This window comes from Ursus maritimus, unplaced genomic scaffold (assembly GCF_017311325.1).
Source record: "Ursus maritimus isolate PB19 unplaced genomic scaffold, ASM1731132v1 scaffold_1, whole genome shotgun sequence".
Lineage (NCBI taxonomy): Eukaryota > Metazoa > Chordata > Mammalia > Carnivora > Ursidae > Ursus > Ursus maritimus.
Window position 1 is genome coordinate 41,162,162 of NW_024423343.1, and position 21,277 is coordinate 41,183,438.

Sequence of the window (21,277 nt, forward strand, 5' to 3'; positions counted from 1 at the left end):
CTACTCTTTAGCCTCTACCTGGTTATAGCAACAGTTATAGCAACTGTTTCAATTAACAACAAAGTAAATCTAATGAGGGGCGCCTGGGTGGCACAGCGGTTAAGCGTCTGCCTTAGGCTCAGGGTGTGATCCCAGCGTTATGGGATCAAGCCCCACATCAGGCTCTTCTGCTATGAGCCTGCTTCTTCCTCTCCCACTCCCCCTGCTTGTGTTCCCTCTCTCGCTGGCTGTCTCTATCTCTGTCGAATAAATAAATAAAATCTTTGAAAAAAAAAAAAGTAAATCTAATGAATTCATTTGAATGCCTGGACAAGAGGAGATTCCTCTGCTTTTGATCCTCTAACAACTCATAAGTTACTAATGTGGAAGTAATTTATATTCTATCTTGAAAATACTTAATAATATAGAAATAATTTATACGTATCCTGAAAGGATAACTTTAAAAGCTCTGAGGAAACCAAGAACAGATTTTTACTAAGATTCTGTTTGATAAATTATTCACTAGAGTCATATCAGTAAAAACCCAAGAGAGGATTGCAGAGTTCATTTTCAACATCTGGATCTGAAATACATGTATACACACACACACAATCATTTGCAAACATGAAGCAGACCATGTCAAATACTTGGCCAAATGAAACAAAGTTGAAGAGTGAAAGAGGAAAAAAAAAGGAAAGAATACAGATTTAAAAAATTTTGGCAATGCATAAGTTGACTAGCCTGAATTTTAAGTATGGTGAAAAATTCATGTATACTGTTTACTATCTTCATCATTACCGAACAATCCCCTTTTTCAAAAAGAAAAAAAAAAAAGTACGCAGTAGTTTGGTGAGGTGGAGTAATGGCTTTTGCAAACATTTTTGTTTCTTCTGGGGCTTACTGCAAATATGGTGATTCTAGTAGTTCCGGTATTCTGCTGTAGCCAACGACCTTATACAGGAGCATGTCAATGCCATCTGTTTGCTACATGTGCCTATTTTCTCCCTCAACAAATGCCTAAGTAGAGGATGGTAGTAGCTAGATAGCAAACGTCACCCTTGTCCCCTGAGAACTGAGCAACTGATGCAAGAGTTGTAAGCACGGACGCCTCTGACCTTTTTCACTAATGTATGAAGAACTGCAAATCAGAGGAATCAAAAATCCTGTACTTTGTGAATGACTAATCCTATGTGTTCAGCCGTCCAACTGATTCTCCGTCAAGCGTAAGATCAGCTTTAGCTGTGAAGTTGGACGTCATTTCCTTTTGGATCCTTACCTCATTGTTCACCCTGCCTCACCCAGGTAGCTCTACATGCACCAGTCCAAGATGACTTGTGAAAACCTGTAGACTGCCAGCGCCAACTCAAGAATTCCTTTAACTTAATTATCCATCCAAGTAAAAGGCAAATCAAACTCACTTCATATAATTTCCAATATACCTTTCCCTTCCATTTTCTTTTCTTTTTTTTTCTTTCTCTTTAGATCATCTGATTTATTTTTTATAATAATATTCTTTTATTATATTATGTTAGTCACCATACAGTACATCCGTGGGTTTTGATGTAAAGTTCCATGATTCATTAGTTGCGTATAACACCCAGTGCACCATGCAATACATGCCCTCCTTACTACCCATCACCGGTCTATCCCATTCCCGTCCTCAGTTTGTTTCTCATAGTCCATAGTCTCTCATGTTTCATTCCCCCTTCTGATTACCCCCCCTTTCTTTATCTGTTTCTTCCCCTACCGATCATCCTAGTTCTTATGTTCCATAGATGAGAGAAACCATATGATAATTGTCTTTCTCTGCTTGACTTATTTCACTTAGCATTATCTCCTCCAGTGCCGTCCATGTTGCAGCAAATGTTGAGAACTCGTTCTTTCTGATAGCTGAGTAATATTCCATTGTAGATATGGACCACATCTTCTTAATCCAGTCATCTGTTGAAGGGCATCTCAGCTCCTTTCACGATTTAGCTACTGTGGACAATGCTGCTATGAACGTTGGGGTGCATATGGCCCTTCTCTTCACTACGTCTGTATCTTTGGGGTAAATACCCAGTAGTGCAATGGCTGGGTCATAGGGTAGCTCAATTTTTAACTTTTTAAGGGACCTCCACACTGTTTTCCAGAGTGGCTGTACCAACTTGCATTCCCACCAACAATGTAGGAGGGATCCCTTTCTCCACATCCTCTCCAACAATTGTTGTTTCTTGCCTTGTCAAATTTTGCCATTCTAACTGGCGTAAGGTGGTATCTCAGTGTGGTTTTGATTTGAATTTCCCTGAGGGGTAATGATTTTGAACATTTTTTCATGTGTCTGTTAGCCATTTATATGTCTTCATTGGAAAAGTGTCTGTTCATATCTTCTGCCCATTTTTTGATTTGTTTATTTGTTTCTCGTGTATTGAGTTTGAGAAGTTCTTTGTAGATCTTGGATACCAGTCTTTTATCTGTAGTGTCATTTGCAAATATATTCTCCCATTCCGTGGGCTGCCTCTTAATTTTTTTACTGTTTCCTTGGCTGTGCAGAAACTTTTAATCTTGATGAAGTCCCATAAATTCATTTTATCTTTTGTTTCTCTTGCCTTTGGGGATGTGTCATGAAAAAGGTTGCTTTGGCCGATGTCGTAGAGGTTGCTGCCTATGTTCTCCTCTAGAATTTTGATGGATTCCTGTCTCACATCAAGGTCTTTCATCCATTTGGAGTTTATTTTTGTGTATGGTGTGAGAGATTGGTCAAGTTTCATTCTTTTGCATGTAGCTGTCCAATTTTCCCAGCACCATTTATTGAAGAGACTGTCTTTTTCCCACCGGATGTTTTTTCCTGCTTTATCAAATATTAGTTGCCCAAAGAGCCGAGGGTCCATTTCTGGGCTCTCTATTCTGTTCCATTGGTCTATGTGTCTGTTTTTGTGCCAGTACCATGCTGTCTTTGTGATCACAGCTTTGTAGTACAGCTCGAAATCCGGCATTGTGATGCCCCCAGCTTTGTTTTTCCTTTTCAACAGTTCCTTGGAGATTCGGGGCCTTTTCTGTTTCCATACAAATNNNTGGAAACCTATGAACTACCAAGACTGAAACAGGAAGAAATTGATTTTTTAAACGGGCCAATTAATTATGAAGAGATTGAGTCAGTGATAAACAACCTTCCAAAAAACAAAACTCCAGGGCCTGATGGATTCCCTGGGGTATTCTACCAAACATTCAAAGAAGAAATAATACCTATTCTCCTAAAGCTATTTCAAAAAATAGAAACAGAAGGAAAGCTACCAAATCTATGAGGCCAGGCCAATATTACCTTGATCCCCAAACCAGGCAAAGACCCCATCAAAAAGGAGAATTACACACCGATATCCCTGATGAATATGGATGCCAAAATTCTCAACAAGATCTTGGCTAATAGGATCCAACAGTACATTAAAAGGATTATCCATCATGACCAAGTCGGATTCATCCCTGGGATACAACAGTGGTTCAACATTCGCAAATCGATCAGTGTGATAGATCATATCAACAAGAAAATACTCAGGAACCATATGATCCTCTCAATTGATGCAGAAAAAGCATTTGACAAAATACAGCATCCTTTCCTGATTAAAACCCTTCTGAGTGTAGGGATAGATCATCTGATTTAAACATATTGTTCTAAAACAGCTACAACAACAACAACAAAAGCCTAATCTCAAAATCTCCCCAGTTATAAATTGCCTGACAGGAAAACAAAATCGCACTATCTAGAACATATTTAGCTCTATATCTTTTCCAACCTATTTCCACTCATCATGATGGAGCTAGTAAATTTTGTGAGTATGTATGAGAGAATCAGCATGAATTGAACCCTAGCATAATTCTGTTTTGTTTCTATTCTGCAAAACTTCCTTCAATGCCTACTTTATCCAAATACAGTGACAAGTGATAGGAATGATGCTTGTCTGCAAGATTTCAGAAACTAATGTGAATGAGTGGCACAAAAAAAAAAAAAAAAAACAACTTAAAACAAAATGTCACATACTTTATTTGAAATTTTCACAAAATCTCTGTGGATTCCTACAGTAAGGAACATTGATCTTGGCGGTTCTGCCTTTTGAATAACATGTTACAGAAGACAGACGCCCTCCACAGGTGCGTATACACTTACAATCTTAATCTTTTGAGAAATTTGAAAGGTTTGAAAATGCCACTTGGTATCAATATGATTGATCTTCAAATAAAATCGATTTAAGACTGAATTCAGTTATAATGGATTAAAGCTGATACATATTCTGTACTTTAAAACGAACCGTTTTTTATTCTCTCATGAAGAACCTCCATTATTCACTCAGTATCCACAAAAATAAGGTGGTTTCACAGACAGGTGTGATTTGCTTGTTTTTATACTGTTTCACATGCCTACCCAATATGCTCCACTCTAATTACATTAACTTCTTTTGTGGGTTCTGTCTTAGATGATTGCGATATAAGCTGACATAGGCTTTTTTCCCTAAACATGAATGATCAATTGTGTCAATTCATAGCTATTGAGTGGTTATGCAGGGTATCACGATATTCAAGAGTATCTAAACACACATTTTGCCTTTCTTTTCCAATAGGGAAGGTGGAGAAGTCCAAGAAGAAAATATGGGTGAGATAAACTAAATACATTATTTATTACATATGATAAATATGTTAGATATATTTATAATAATTAATGTATTAAATATACAAAATAGAAAAGTGTATTATATGTGTTTACTACAAATGTTTCAATATCTACCATCATGATTTTACACTTTAACAATAGTATTGGGGTCAAATTTTCTAGTAAATATTTTTCTTTTTTCTGGCATTTCCAACTTTATGATAAAAAATACAGAGTTATAAATTTGACAGAAAGAAAAATGTTCATTTATGTAACATTGAGGTCTTACCAAAAATTAAGTAAAATAATCAGAGCGATGGGTCACTAGTTAGAAAGTACCATTTCCATTCTAGTTTTTGTGCAATTATGCATACATAAATTTGTTACCATCTTCCTGTTAATATTTGACCACAATGGCCACATAACAATATCTAAAGGTTACTTTTTACATAAAAGGATTTTAATAGATTTTCTAAACCAAAATAGTCTCTATGTGTCATAGCTACAGTAAATTAATTATTCCTTGAAAGTAAGCAGCAGGAAGAAAATGACAAGTGTTTGCTGCATTTGATAGTCGTGCTTCACTGAACACGCTCAGCCATAAATTAGAATAAGAGAAAAATTAAATAAAATTGTTAAGGGTTTCAGACAGAAAATATTGGAAAATAAGGGGGAGAGATTATTATAGGATGATTGGCAATATGGCCAAGAGACAGAATTTGACTCCTTCTGGAAGAAAAACAAGTAAATCCTTCAGAGAAAAAAAAAAAAATCCCAAACACATTTTTTTCAGTGTGCAAGAACTCAAGTTTAGGAAAGCAAGTCAAGAAGGAAATAAGAAAGGAATGGGATCGCTAGTAATATCAAACACAATGTAACATAGAGACAAAAAATAGTATTCCAAGTGTATGCCTCAAATCAAAACCATTGCACTATTTCCTTATTTATCTTGTTTTTATTCTCTGAACTACCTCTCCAATTTTGTTCAGGTATTCTCCAAGTGCTTTTCCATCCTTTTTGGTCCACTAATTCCTAAGGTATGTTCTTCTGGCAGTGGATTTTGGAAACCAGAGAGGGCAATCCTGATGGCATAAACCATGTGTAAAGCTTCCATGCACCAAGTCTTGTCACATTGTATACTCTCAGCAAATACATAGTCAAGCCCAAAGTCAGCGAGTCAAGGAAGCGTCTTTACCCCAAGGTGGAGAGGGAGTGAATGATAAATTGTAGAACAGTAATAGAATATATCACATTAGGAATTATTGTTCCAGTTTTACAGAGAACTTAACCAAGACTTGGAAAGATTAAGCAGTTTGGTTAATGTTTCACAATTAGAAAATGACAAAGCTATCTTTCAAACATATTGCTATCTGATTCCTGTGCTTATAGTCTTAGTTACTGTGTAATTTTGATACGCCGATCCTCTTTTAATTATGTAATACAACAAGAAGCACACACACACCTGGAGTCTCTAGATTTTTATTAGTGTTTTTTCACCATTCCACTCAATGATATTCAATGTTCCTTACACCATCTCTGAACTACTGCTTGTTTTGAAATAAATGTAAACTATAACCAATAGAAACTTACTATTATGTGTTCCTATTTCTTAATTCTCTGCAAGAGAATTTTGCCCTAAATATTGTTAGTCTGCAAATACCGGTAGAGTCTTCATTATACACATTTTTCAAGGAATCTATCTTTTTGGACTTTGTATCATAAGACTACATATAGACAAAATTTTAACGTTTATCAAAAGGATATAATACATACATGATAAAAATTGAGAATATAACTTAAAATAATTTATTAATTATATAAAAAGAGGAGTTAAATATATTATATAATGATACAATTTAGTTAATTAAAAAATGAAGTATAAAACAACAGATTTTAACTACAGACATGGACTCACATAGATTACATTGGTTTGAATCGCACAGGGACATTTCAACAGTTTAACTGAAACAGCACTGAAGTAGACATCAAAGATTTAGTTTCTATTCTGTTACTAACAAGCTCAAGTAACATGGGCCAAGTAACTGCTTGCTTTGAGTTGCAGGGTTCTAATCAATATATTGAAGAGGTAAGTTTAGCTTATCTATAAATTCTCTTTTAGTACCAAATATTTTTGCACAAAGAATTAATTAGCAAAAAGATAGGAGCTAAGGGGAAACTTATTAAAATAACATTACCAAGTAGAATTGAGCAAGATGTCTATGTACAAAGCAGCAAGACATGCATATCTATCTATACCATGTATTTGAGTTGAGTGACAAGGGTGTACACATGTCAGGGTAAGTAAGAAGGGAAAATACGGGGTTAGCACCAAAATGTTATCTTTCTGGAAATGCAATCAGATTTTATAATAATCTGTTAAAGGACATGAAAGAATATTAAATAGGTGAAATAGGCCAATATGAAGAATGAAAAGAATCAGACCTGCATTAGATGGATGCTATGCTGTCCAATAGCTTAATTAAGCGATTTGCAAAGAATCTTTGTACCATCTATTTTTCCTGATTTTAAACATCACTTAGGAGTTTTTCCTCTGACTTGTTTTTCTCTTTAAATAATGTCTTTTCTAGGCATATGTATTTCTTGAACATCAAATGAAACCTTGACCCATATAGGGATATTTAAACAATTTCTCAACTAGGTATACCTTATTCTACTTGGACGTTTAAGACAGGTCAACAAATGCAATTTCGGTTATTACTCAACATTAATACAATGCTCGTGTTATACAAACAAGGACTACTGACAAAAAGTGATGCTGGTGACGGAGTAACAATCTGTGACTTAGATTTTCATGAACTCCATTTTTGTTGAAAAAAAAAAAAAAAACCTGACCACTTTGATAAAATTTAACGTATACCTAAAGTTTTAAGTTAGTTTCTTAATCACCCTCTCTTTACATATTTATGCATGGAAAATAAAACCTCACTTTTTCTATCATAACTTTCATTGCCCACCTAATACTGAGGAATTTTGTTTGTGCACACTACATCTTAGGGTGAATTAATAAGTGGTCATGTAATTAAAGTATTATACTGATTAATACTGCTTAATGTACAGTTTGTCCAAATGAAGATGGCCTAGGATTAAAGAATATTTCTTCTCTGTTTATATTTGTTCATCAGCTTAAATGGGAACCATCCTAAAGCCATAAGAAACCAATCAGAAACTACACTGTTGCCCTATAATTTGTACGGCTCTTCTGCGGCTTTGCCCAGTAATTTAATTAATCATTTGAGTCTTTTAAATTTTCATATTAAAATCTACTCCATCCATAAGTGCACATTTTTGTCCTTTCCCACATGCATAACTTTTAGCTCAAATTCGGTTGTCAGGGCATATTAATCAATACTGTAAAAGTTTTATTTGAAGGTAAACATTTCTAAGAGTCTGGTTTGCTATTATCTGCTATTATACCTCATTCTAACTAAAAGAAACTTTTTTTTTAAGAGAAACTTTCAAAGGTACTAGAGTTTCCCCCCATTTTGCTAGATGACATCCAATGATAATGGCCTTAACATGATGGGAAATTAATTGAGAAAGCATTTCTACCCTGCCATAATTTTACCATTCATTCTATTGCTGCTATTAGCAGGAATCCATAACCCCATGGGTGTTTCAAGTGAATCTCTTTTAGCAGAGCTAACAGTCTGGAGGTCATACTGTTAGCTACTCCCATCAGCCGGGTGTCAAGTCATTGTCAAAAAGAAATTACTGGTGTATTCATTTTTTTAGCTTCTAGCTTTGCTCTGTGGTATATGAGATGATTTGTAGAGAGCCATTGGGGAAAAAAAGAGACTATAGTCATTGAAGGCTTCCTTCACGTCAGCACTTAGTTGAATCATTACAAATTAACTTAGATGTGTGAGGCACTGCCTGCAATTGAGCTCATTTTTTAGACAGGGTTAGAAAATCCAGGATTCTAATTCCTCTTGGACATAATTTCTTCCTAAATGAATGACACCACAGGGAAGATCAGTGCCATTGTAATATTAAACACGATTGTTAAGAATCAGTAGAGGGTTCCCCCGTCATATCGAAAACACAATTGCATTGTTATACAAAGAGTAGTAAAGGAAGCTTACTGTAGTAATGGTTCATGTTCCCTGTTGTCATCTGATTCTGCACAAAGTGCAATGGCTTCCATACTTGCATTTTAGATATGCTAAGTGTAATTTACAGCACACACACACACACACACACACACACACACAACATAAATAAAATTCAAAGGGGAAAGATAATTTTACAAAATCTATTGTCTCTATTCTGCTGTTCGCCCTCCTCTGATATAGAACAAGCAAACATTCCATCTCCAATATATTTTTATTATACCTGTTTCCACACAGAAGCACCGCAGGCTACAGTGAGTTTTCGATATGCTCGTACAAAATACAGCAGTGTTCTATGTTCCCATGCTTGGAGTTTGTGTAAATTACCTGTAGACTATAGCTGCTGTTTTCCTAATAATATTTTTTCAATGAGATAGTGTAGGAAAGGCCTCTGTCTATCTTGTCTGCACTGGTATTTAAGTAAATGGAAACAATAAGTGAAATATGACATACCATAATGGCATATAAAAGGATTTTATGAACATCCTAAATCAATTGTACTTGGAAAAATAAAGTACTACTTTGACAAGCACAGGCATCCTGGTGTACGGTTACACTTCCTAAAATCTTTCACACGTATCTTAATGGCCTTAACAAGTTTATTATAAAATGGCTGGGCCAAGACTGCAGCTTCCTTCTTTCAAGTGGACTTTCTGAATCAATAGCAATGCTGAATTCTTCAAAGCATGACATATGTCCTAACATTTTTCTTAGAGGTGAGGGTGGGAAAGTTAATAATAAGGAATACATAGTAATAAAGATATTGTTTATTCCACCTTAGAATTGAAGGCAATAATATTCATAATTGAGAAAATAGTCTCTAGAATTTAAAAATAAATGTAAACAACTACATTTATACACACTGAACATAGTTTTCTAGAAAAGGGTCATTGTTTTCTATAGCATTGATAATCATCTCTCAACTCATATATATCTGTCATTCATGAATTTGTCAAAAGTCATTTTGAACATATTCATATTGCTGTCAGTGTGTCCCTGATGTCTATTGATCTCTATGTTTTCTGTCAATTATAAAGTATATGATCATAAAAGGGAACTTGAAAACAAAGATTGCATACACATCAATACTCAAAATGTGTTGCATGTTGAACATAAAAGCAAAGTTAAATATGCTTCTAGACTTTTTTAGAGTGTATACTTAAAGTTTCAAATATAATATTTCCTATGTGATAAAATGATTACCGATATAATAATACCAGCTTATTATTAGAAAATTGTTGTTTCAACCAAGGATAAGTGAAAGGAAAATTCTAAAGAAAATACCTTTTTTAAAAATGCTTTAAGTGACTAAAATATTTTAATTACTTTCTGATTATTTTGAAATTACTGACAACTAAAATAGTATCTAAATTGTTAAATATTTGCAATTATTGATAAGAAGAAATTTTCTCTCTGCATTTTAATCATAATGATTCCAGGACTCAGTGTGTAGAAAGTAAAAAATTTGTCCAGGAAGCAATACAATGATGAAAATCTTTATTAAATGACAGACCATTGGGCTAAATTGAAATGCTAGACCATAATTAAATATAGGAAGTGTGAATAATGTCCAATAGATTTCAAATAAGTTATTAGGAAGGATGTTATAAAAATAAGAAACATATTCTTTTTTGTTTTACATTGAGAAATCCAGGAAATATTTAATTTAGGCTAAATACATATCTATGTTAATTTTTGGTGATTTGATGTGCTTACATTCACCAAACATAATCATGAAAATTTAGGTTTAGAGACCAACAAATTCCAACTCATTTATTAATTCTAAATAGAAAATGTGGCTCGGTTATATATTGTTTTGTAATTATTTAATTTTTGTTATAATCATACTCTAAGACATTGCTTCTCATGTTATCACTCAAAAGTCTTAGAAAATATTGACTCCAAGATAATATGAATATAATATATTATTTTCTGTGCATTTATAACCCCATACACATTCAAATTCTTGTCTATCTAAAAGGAGAATAAACTCTTCGCTTTGAATTAGAATTCACTTGTTTTGTTCTGACTTTTAGTAAAAGTTAAACACTCTTTAAAGAAAAAGAATTATATCTTCTAATTTATCTCTTAAGATCAATTAATTTTCTTTTTCTTCTTTTCTTTTACTTTTTAAGTAATCTCTACACCCAACTTGAGGCTTAAACTCACAACCTTGAGATCAAGAGTTTCACACTCCAGGGACTGAGCCAGCCAGGTGCCCCAGATCAATTAATTTTCTTAAACTAGAATAAAATTATATGTATGGCTAAGGACACAAAATTTTTTCACCGTTTACTATGCATTTTAATACATGTATTATTCTGATTGATAGTGTAATACTTAACTAAATATAATTACATTTATTTTCTTGTTAAACTGCAAAGATTCAGCAAATAAGAAAAATACGACTTTGACTCAACGCAAGAGATCTTTTAGGAGCAAACTTTGCTCAGGAATAACGTTCATGTATTGTTTTCTGCCATGATTTCTTTACACAGAAGCTGAACTTTTGCTTTGAATTACACATTATAAAATGCCTGTTTAAAAAATATTTGCATCATATTTATTAGATTTTTCATTTGTTCCTTTCTAACTGTGTTTTGCTCTGTCAACTGTTTGTTAGAAGATTTCCCTCGAGAGAAAATTGAGCTTCATATCCATGCTCATAGATCACAGTGTGAATACTAACTTGCTGCACTCGGCTTGGCAGGTAGGGATATCCGTGAAAAACACTGAAATATAATTGGCTTCAGCTCCTGGTGTTGTCCCCTGAAATTGCTTCATTCTTCTATCACCTCACCTAAGCAGCAAAGACATATTTTAAATTCAGACAGCCTTAAATTGCTGTATTACAGCCTTTTTTTTATAAGCCTCAAGAGTTACTAAGGTGACAAAAACTGCTTGTTTTTCAAAATATTCTATATATTTTACTGAGGTGTGTATGTGCAGGTAGTTACAGGAATTACAAAACACTGACAGTACTAACTACACGTGGCCCATGAATAATAGCCGCTGGGTTTTGTGTTTATATCCTGTTTCTAACAAAATTGCCTAAGACTACTGCATTCATTATTAAAAGACAAACTGTTCTTTCTTCCCTATTAATCGAAGCGTCGCTTATTGCTTATATTGTTAATACACTAAACATGTGTTCGAATATGGTCCTTGGCCAAATTTCATAGCCAGTGGTTTAAGAACACGGAAGATACACTCCCAGCCTGATTAGCCAGTTTCCCAGGAGAGTGAGGGGGAAGGGTGGTCGGAAGCAGCATCGGTTATTTTTCAGCTCATTAGGTGCGTATTCATCTTAATGGGGCATCAAAGTTTAAAACTATAATGCATTCCCCTCATTGAATCCACCAGAGAATATGCACAGGAACCACATGAAAGCAGAAAGGATTTCAACACTGTGGAGCTGCACAAGCAGGTGTCATCTTTCCCTTTAGGCGGAATGGAATCGGAAACGTGATTAGTCTAATTCCGCCTCGGTAACCCCCTCGGCCGCTCCCTCGCCATCCGGAGCGCGTGTAGAGCAGAGCATCACCTCGGATAGAACACAAATGGAATTGCTTTCAGCTGCATTTTCAGAGGCTGGGGCTGGGAGGGAAAGAAAGATGACCTAAGTCATGGTCTCTGAAATGAAAGTATTTTTATTCATTCTCAGCACACGCATTCATTAGCACTCCTTTTTACATAAGATACTCTGGAGACGCTGCAGAGTGAAGAGTATCAAAATCCAGAAAAGCATTTAAGAGAAGACATAATAGTTCTCTTGTATCCTATCTGAACGTACTCTTGAAGATCTAAACGAAGTTTAAACTTTTCAACATATTCTTCACAATCTAATTTACCTGATCATTGAAAATGTATCTTCACATACTTGTTTTTACGCTCAGATAAAAATAATCTCTTGTATTAGTTTTGCTATAGAGAGTACAGGGCTTATTATTTGTCCTCTACAAATGCACATATGAATATTAACTTGCCATTAATGTCTGATTAAAATGAATGATTGGAATTCTTTCCACCATAGTTCCAGGTAACAAGAGAATACCCCCGCTTTAATTTTGGAAAAAAAGAAAAATGGAGGAAAGGAGGATAACGAATTTTGGTAGACTCTATTCCCTTTGTACAATTTTTAACATTTCCTTCACTTTATTTTATGTAGTTACTTATTTTAAGTTAATCCAAAGTAGGAAATAGGGTAATTCAGTGATGTGAATATGTGTTTAAATTATATAAAGTATATCTTTGCAGTACAAGTAAATTATTTGCATTTATGTTATTTGGCACGAAGATAATATCACAGGAAACTCAAAGTGGAAAATGCAGCTGTTTTTACATGAAGCCGAAAATTTCTAAATGGGAGTGCTGTCCTTGAGGACTTGAAAACATAGAATAGTTTATTAAAAAGAAATGGTCAATCTATTAAAACAAACAAACAAACAACCACCACCATCACTTTGGAAGTAAAGCATTTTGTCTCCATGTCACCTGTGTTCCGTCCTGGACCGTCCATGAGTGACTTGAGGGTGAGCTCAGTGCCACTTTTCCTCACAGCCCTATTCCTGGCGCATAGTAGGTGTCAGTCCGTAAATACAGAAACACAAAAACAGGAAAAGTTAATATGAAGCTAATCTGTGCTAAACATTAGCATGCTTATAATTTTAAATTAAATATCGGCCGATGATGTAAACTTATCAGATTTTTATAAGTTTGTAATGGCTTAAATATGTTAGTTGGTTAAATTTAAGCTCAATAGTTGTACATGTTCTTGAAATGACTTGAGGTTAAGGAAACATAGCCTGAAATGTGCATCTTGAAACCACTTTGTCGAGATAAAAAATTTGTCTTAAGATCATACATTCCTCGTGGGCATATCTCATAATATGTAATGTATACATTCTATTTGATAAAGTTCATTACTTTATATCTGCATTATTTGTGTATACCCAAATATGGAAAACAGGTCCTAGAATTCAAATGGCAAGTGTGGTGTGGTCAGCACACAGGACAGATAGAGTCTGGCCCTTTGTTCCTTATATTTTCTTTCTTCTTTCCTTTATCGTCCCACTGCATCAAAGCCTCAATTTACTCAGATTTGCGTTTGATAGTCTGATTAAATCAGTTGAAACTCAGATTTGAATTAATGACAGATTCATGGTGTCACTCACTGTCCCAAAAGAAGACTATAAAGGATCTCCAGTTGATAGATTTAAGAAATGATGCTTTTCCATGACTCCAGGTGTGTTTCTCCATCCGTAAGGCGACAGGCACTTCCTTCTGTGCAGCAGGCAGCAAGGAACCCTGAGAATAAAACACATAGAAGCAGAGTGTGCCACACACCTGAACTCTTCCCCGCTTCTTAAAGTGATCATGCATTTAAAGGAACTTAGTAAAAACCCTCCACTTTTAAAGGAAAGAGAATCATTTGCAGAGCAATAGGTTCACTGCTAATGGTGAGAAGAACGAGGGTTGTTTCAGCATCTACATCCTGTGAGCACAGCTTAACGTTCAGAATTTCTATCAAGTTAGATAGAAAAAATAAAATAATAGTGTGATAAACTGACAAAAGTTAATCATACATTAACCCCATTTCTGTTTGAAACACACTTTTTTGTAACCTCACAATATGGTCAAAGTCCCTGCCAAATTCTGGGGTTTTGGGGGGAAGGGTATTTTTTATTTACACCCTTTATATTGCTAGTGTAAATTAAAGGCATGTTAATTCGATACATTACTTGAATTCTTGATAATAGTCTTGAAAAGTGCTTTTTGAATTTCTATGATATTATTAAGTTATTGCTTTTATGATTCACTGGTGTGAAATCTAAAGTTTGAAGGGCAAGTTACTCTGTTTCTCTGAAAGCCTGATGATGATAACCATCACATAAGGCTGCTTGGTAATTAAATAAGTTAACGTATGTAAAACACCTAGAACAACGATAGGCACACAGAAAGACTCTGTATAAATATTATTTGTTATTAGTATCCAAACTAGGGTATTCATCTTTGTCATTTCCTTCTTTTTTATCCTAGGACTCTAGCTAATAACCTGGCATGAGTGAATAAAAACCCTATTTTTCTTATCACAGCTTAGGTTCACCTCTCATCCTCTCTCTTACACAAACTTTATTCACTTTATGGTTTCAAAATTAAGCACCACACTCCACCAAGGAATCTATGTTGCATAACACTTCCAAGGCAGTGGTATGAATGACACCTTGCGTCATGCCGTCATCACTCTTAAAGCTGAGAATGGCTCTTTATTTTCAACAGAGCCAGTAACACACTTTTCTCTGGCTTTTAAATTCATTCTTATTTGATCCTGTACCTATCAACCCTGAGCTCTTACTACGCCTACTTTTCGTATGCAAGTAACAGGAGACCCCGCTCAAGCTGGCTTAAAAATATTAAATGTATAAACTTATAAAGGTTTATAGGTGGGGCTGGACTCAGAGATGGTCGGTGCAGAGGTTCACGATGCAATAAGTGATTCAGGTTCTTTCTCTCCTTCACAGTGCTGCACGTTCCCTAAGGCCAGTTGCTCCCGAGTGAGTAGAATGGCCTCACACTTCCATGTTCATATCTGTTCCCAAAGTGGACAACATCCTTGCCTTCCCTTCACTGGTAAGGCAAGAGAATTGGGATTACTGTGACTTGTTTATATTATCACTTGGGGGTAGAGTCAATATTGGTGATTTAACCACAGAATTTAGTAAAGGTGCTAAATTTAGTTGAAACTCAGTAAATTCATATTGATTGATCAATGTTTAAAAGTTTGTTTGTATTGCAAATTTATAAAGTGGAAAAGAACCAATAAAAGTTATCGAGTCCTGGGACCGGTAAAGCATGATTTGGGTGCTTTAGTATGTTATATGAGATATTAGAGGATGGTTATTCTGGGAGATAGATATGGAATTTAGTGCAAGATCTAGCATTCACCAGAAGTGTGAACTTCAGAAAGTTATTTACCCTCAATAACCCTCAGTTTTTTTAGTTGTAAAGGGAGATTGAATACAGAATGTATTTAATAAGATAGTTTTCATATTAAATAAGAAATGAAGTGCTTCCTCCAGTGTGTGGTACATATTAAGCTCATGGTAAGTCTTGGTTATATTTTCCATGATAAAAAAAAATGTAGTCAATTCAGACAAATGTAGAAATACATTCAAAATTAAATGGTAAAAATGTTACTTCATTGATTCAAGTATTATAAAAACAATCAATTAAGGGATTTCCTGGTGAAAAACAATGAGAAACTTTACTATGTGTAAAGGAATGATTTGTAATGGGCAACTTTGCAATTGTTTGTTTAAAAATTGGTGACTTTAGTAATAATGAAAATTTTTGTAATCATAGGAATTTCAGAGTTTATCATGTAACTGACTAAGCAAGGAGTTTTTTTCCACAGGTAGTGCAAGAGAAGACGTCAGATCAGCACTGTTTAAATTATTCATAGATTCTATATTATGGGTCTGAAAGCATTCAGTTCTAGTGTATCCACTTAGACTACTGTTATTCATGGGTTTACAATTTAGACTTAGTCAACCTGAAGCATTGATCAAAAAGAATGACCCCATTCTTCATGGCTTCCCAGCAATCCACATGTAGAGTGCATTTCTTGAAACTGTGATTCTGTTCATCCTTAAAGCATTTCTTCTGCCCTTCCTGCTTGAACTCATCGTCTTCGATTCCAATTCAAAAGCTCCTTGGGAATCCTGCTGCCATCCTCTCTTTACAAATCTCCAGCCCAGTCATGTTTCATTAATCATCATCTCAGAGCTGGTGAAGACATTGCGGATGGGAATCTTGTTCTCTATTTTTGTGCATTTGTTAGAGCTCGCAGGCGATGCCATCCAAGCAGATTGATTCAAAGTCTGTAGATATTATACTTTCAAAGGCATTGAAGAGGTATGACATTACCACCACTTAATAGACCTTTACTTTTGTGTCCAGCTTGATGTCTTTTTAAAATCACTGCTCCAAAAGGAAAAGCGCCCCTCCATTTTCAACTCTGTGCGTGGATACAAAAGTTTTGATGGTGGGTGCGACTTTTATGGAGCAAGCATAATGCCTATAGCTGGGTTTGTCGTCCATACAGGATTTTGCTTAACTTGGAAAAGTAAATGTTACGAAATTTCACCTTCTTAGTCAAAGGTGTTAAGAAAACAGAAACCAAAATTTACCGTGTCTTTTTTTTTTTTTACCTTAATTAAAAATACTTTATTGCTGAAAATGCTAACCATCATCTGAGCTTTCAATGAGTCATAATCTTTTCACTGGTGGAGGGTCTGGCCTCAATGTTGATGGCTGCTGATTTATTGGGTGGTGGCTGCTGAAGGTCAAGGTGGCTGTGGCAATTTCTTAAAATAAGATAACAATGAGGTCTGCCACATCAATTGACTTCCATTCATGAACAATTTCTTTGGAGCACGTGATACTATTTCATAGCATTTTACTCACAGGAGAACTTCCACAATTGGGAGTTGAAGCTTTCAAACGCTACTACTGCTTTATCAGCTAAATCCGTATAATATTCTGAATCTTTAGTTGTCATTTAAACAATCCTCAAAGCATCCTCACCAGGGGTAAATTACTGTCCTTGGAATGTTAGTTAATCTTTTTATGCTATTGAGTTCCCTCTCTTTTGGGAAAATGAAAGAAAATGTACAGTGTTAATAAAAATTTAGAGTTGGAGGGGTCATTAATGAGTACCTATTCTAAATTCTTTTTTTATACAGACGGAAAAACTGAAACCTCGAACTGCTTGCTCAGCATTACACTTTAATGTTATTATCACAGCTATGACTATTACTGAGTGTGCTTTGTTCTGGCAATCAAAGTACGAAAAAGTCTTCGCATCAAAGTGTTCTTAAATGATGTGATTGTGAAGACAGAGAAGAATATAGCTAATCTATCTTCCACGGTGAGTGACAATAACAAAGGATATGTAAGAACGTTTTTCTTTTGAAAATCAACAAAAGACAAGAATGATAAAATTGCCAATAATATTTAAGACATGAAAAATGTAAAATAAGAATTAAAATAGTATATAAAGTATTGGAAAACGCTGTCGCTTTTGCATAGTCTTTCAACTGACCCTCCATCTCATAACTATGTGCCTTGGGCCTGGCCTTCCTCACTGAGAGATGAAGAAAGGGTCCATACCACCTCTGTTGGCTTATCACATGCCGTGGGAGTATCATTCCTTGTTATACACTCAATGAGCATGCTTTGTGTCTCTGCTTAAGGTGTGTGCATCATAGGGCACCTGGGCAACCCCATTGTTAAATCTGTCTTCCCTAGGCCCTTGTACTACAACATAGAAGGAGTACTCATAGGCTAATCCCTAAGTCCACCACCTGGGGAAATGCATTGGCCTTCGGGACTGATGCCCAGTACTGAGGCTGATCTTGCTTTCTCTCTTCTCTAGGTAAGCAAAGCATTGTTTCATCCAGTGCTTGACTATACTCTAGTTTCCTTGGTGACTCTCATACAGAGATACAATGGGCAGAAGTGTTTACAGTCCTCCTCCGGGATTGGTAACACACACCCAGTATTCTGCTCAATAAAGTATGATTTCAATTAGACAAATACATTAGAAATAGAAAGAAAAAATATTAAAGCAAAATTTACTATAGCTAGTTTTGCTTTGGGGGGGGTGGTGAGGTGGTGTACTAGCATAGTTTATATCAATGAGAAAGCAAACCTTGTTATACCCTCCTTCCAACAGAGACTCGTGTGGGAAAGAGAACGGATGAAACTCAGAAGAGGTGATAAATCATTTACCAGACAATTGGCAATTGGAAGAGAAAGCTACCTTCTTCTGTATAGTAATGTAACTTTCTAGTCACTGTCAGGGAGAACAAAGAGGAGAGCAGGAACTGAGAAATAGGGTAAGAGGCCAAAGCTTGAACCTTATTTTAAGTTATTTGCATTTCTGCTACATGACCATCTGCTACGTCCCCAAACGTAAGTAAAGTCTGGCCATGTTCAAATGTACATGAATGGCTATTGGTGAAATCAAGGAAAAAGTGAGTAACTGCCACATGTGAATGGTACACGAGAAAGACATGAATAACCACCAAAGGTAAAATACCAGGGAATTTGCAGATTAGCATAAAATAGCCTGAAAAAAAAAAAAAGAGAGAGAGTTGGAATGAAAAAAAGTCTGACACTTCTTAGGGCTGTTTCCTATTTTTAACACAGTTTTTTCTTTTTTTCATGTTTTTCTTTTTTTTTTTTTTTTTTTTTTCTTTTCTGTTTCAATCCACATACTGAAATGCACTTGGGTAGATTCTGTGGATTGGCCTGGCGCTGCCTGCCTTCCTCTACCATCTTCTTTTAGCTTTGTTTTCTATTTATTGTTGATATTCTTGGTGCTATAGTATTTAAAGCACACGTCCGACCATATCATTTCACTCCTAAATACTTCCATACCCATATTTCAAAATATTTTTCTGTGCGGAAACTGTGATGCCATTATCCCATCCACAAAGTCAACAATATTCTGTTAATGCCGTAGAAAATTATGACCAATTCAAATTTTCCCAGTTCTCTATAAAAAATGCCATTTGGAATCAGGATCCAAGAAAAGATTACTCATTGTATTTGATTGCAATGTCTCCTAATTATCTTTTAATTTAGAATAATCATACCTAATCCACCCTTTTTTTAAAAATTTTTTCTCATGGTGCCTGGATGGCTCAGTTGGTTAAGCGTCCAACTCTTGATTTCAGCTCAGGTCATGATCTCAGGGTCATGAGATGGAGCCCTACACTGGGCTCCATGCTCAGCAGGGAGTCTGCTTGGAATTTTCTCTGTCGCTCTGCCCCTCCACCATGTGTGCGCGCTCTCTCTCACTCTCACTCTCTCTCTCTTTCAAGTAAATAAATACATCTTAATTTTTTTCTCAATGATTTTGAATTGTTGAAAAAACCTGATAACTTGTCCCATAGAATGGCCTTTATTCTGAATATTTATGATTGCTTCTTCTTATGTCATTTAACCTATTTCTTCCTCTTTGTATTTATTGTAAATCGGAAATTAGTGTAACTTTTTATTGCTTAGATTTGGGTTCAACTTCTTGGCAAGAACACTTTATAAAAAATAATATTAATTCTATATGGATACTTCATATTGTATCACATCAGAAAGCATCTAATGTCTGGTAATGTTACTAGTCAGTGCATTCAGGAGATGGAATCAAAGCTTCTAAAACGCACAAGCCTATCTCTTTGACCTTTGCCCTCCACATTCTTTCTTCTTCCCCTTAGGAATACTGCCATGGTATCTGGAGATTCACCATCCATCTTGTGGTCACAAAGACAAAACTCCCAAGCAAAGCAAGAAGATAAAAAAAGCATAGACACATTATGGTAAAGACAGCACTCCAGGGCCAGTCTGCTTCTTGATTTATTGTTGGGTGAAAAAAAGAAAATGGATCCTTTATTTAAGCTGTTATCATGTGAAATTTCTGCCATTTTTAATTACATGCAACAGTGATGCACCCCTTTTTCACATTCCCCTTCGCAAGGCTGGTTCTGTAGCAGGAAAGCCTTCCTGGTGGTATGGAGCCAGCACTGCTCTGATCAGTGAGTGGCCGTATCATGCTGGTGTCTTCATTAAGATTTCATAACTTTCTTAAACTTTAAATAAAGTTTAACTTAATTTTTTTAACTAAAAAATGTAACCATTAACAATACCTACTTTTTAGTTTTATTGTGAGAACTACATCAATTCAAGGAAACTAAGGCAGATCAGCCATAGCATCTGGTATACAGTAAGTAATCAGAGAGTGATAGCTATTGCTTCTTCCCATTCCCTCCCCAGATCATTGGAATGAGCATTGGGGTGAGGTAAGAACTGGTATTTATTACCACCCAGGAACCTCACAATCACATTCCTCATCATTGGTTAATAATCATCTGAGGTACTCTCTTATGAAGCTATGACTGCCCCAACTTTTACACAGAAATCATTTGTTCATGAAAAGAAAAGCCAGCATAATACAGACCTGGAGACAAAAATAATAGTAAATCATATGTTAGTATCACGATAAAAGTCTAAAAAGGGGAACAAGGGAACCTATTATAGGTAGCTCAATAAATATGTGTCACCAACAGCTAAGTTCATGTTTACTCACTCTAAATTTGTATCTTAAAAGGAAGGCCAAATCAAACATGTGGGGGCAGTTGTGGCAGAGCTGGGAGTTGGGAATTATGAGTTTATTAACATGGTGAAAGAAATTGAAGATAAAATCATTTTCTGAGGAATATCTCAAGTCTACCAAAGGCTGGTAAGTCAACAAACCAAACCTGATTTTCCTGAAAGAAACCTCTGGCTTGGCCAAGAAAAAGCAGATCTGGGTCAAATCCACATTGGAAACACAAAAAGTTGGGGGGACAGTAGAACATCTTGCTGGTTCAGGGAATCACAACAAGAGGGCTTTGAAAGGAAGTGTTTAGACCGCGGAAGTGTTTGAAACACTTATGAATGAACTCAAAGGATGTACTTGCTTGGAAAATTAGATTGTCCTATAATC

At 35.4% G+C, this 21,277-nt stretch overlaps 1 long non-coding RNA gene across 5 annotated transcripts; it reads left to right on the forward strand.

The window, feature by feature from the left end:
- The first annotated feature begins 3,460 nt into the window (after window positions 1-3,460).
- LOC103659692 lies at window positions 3,461-20,420 on the forward strand. 5 transcript variants are annotated; one of them, XR_567585.2, is made up of 8 exons: window positions 5,604-5,637; window positions 11,354-11,440; window positions 15,252-15,360; window positions 16,385-16,644; window positions 17,475-17,659; window positions 18,040-18,166; window positions 18,467-18,629; window positions 20,010-20,420. It is a non-coding gene; the product is annotated as an uncharacterized LOC103659692 (long non-coding RNA). The 5 variants fall into 5 exon arrangements; XR_567587.2 differs by lacking the exon at window positions 5,604-5,637 and adding an exon at window positions 10,912-10,945; XR_005837983.1 differs by lacking the exons at window positions 5,604-5,637; window positions 11,354-11,440; window positions 16,385-16,644 and adding exons at window positions 3,461-4,104; window positions 4,572-4,603.
- The last annotated feature ends 857 nt before the right edge of the window (window positions 20,421-21,277 follow it).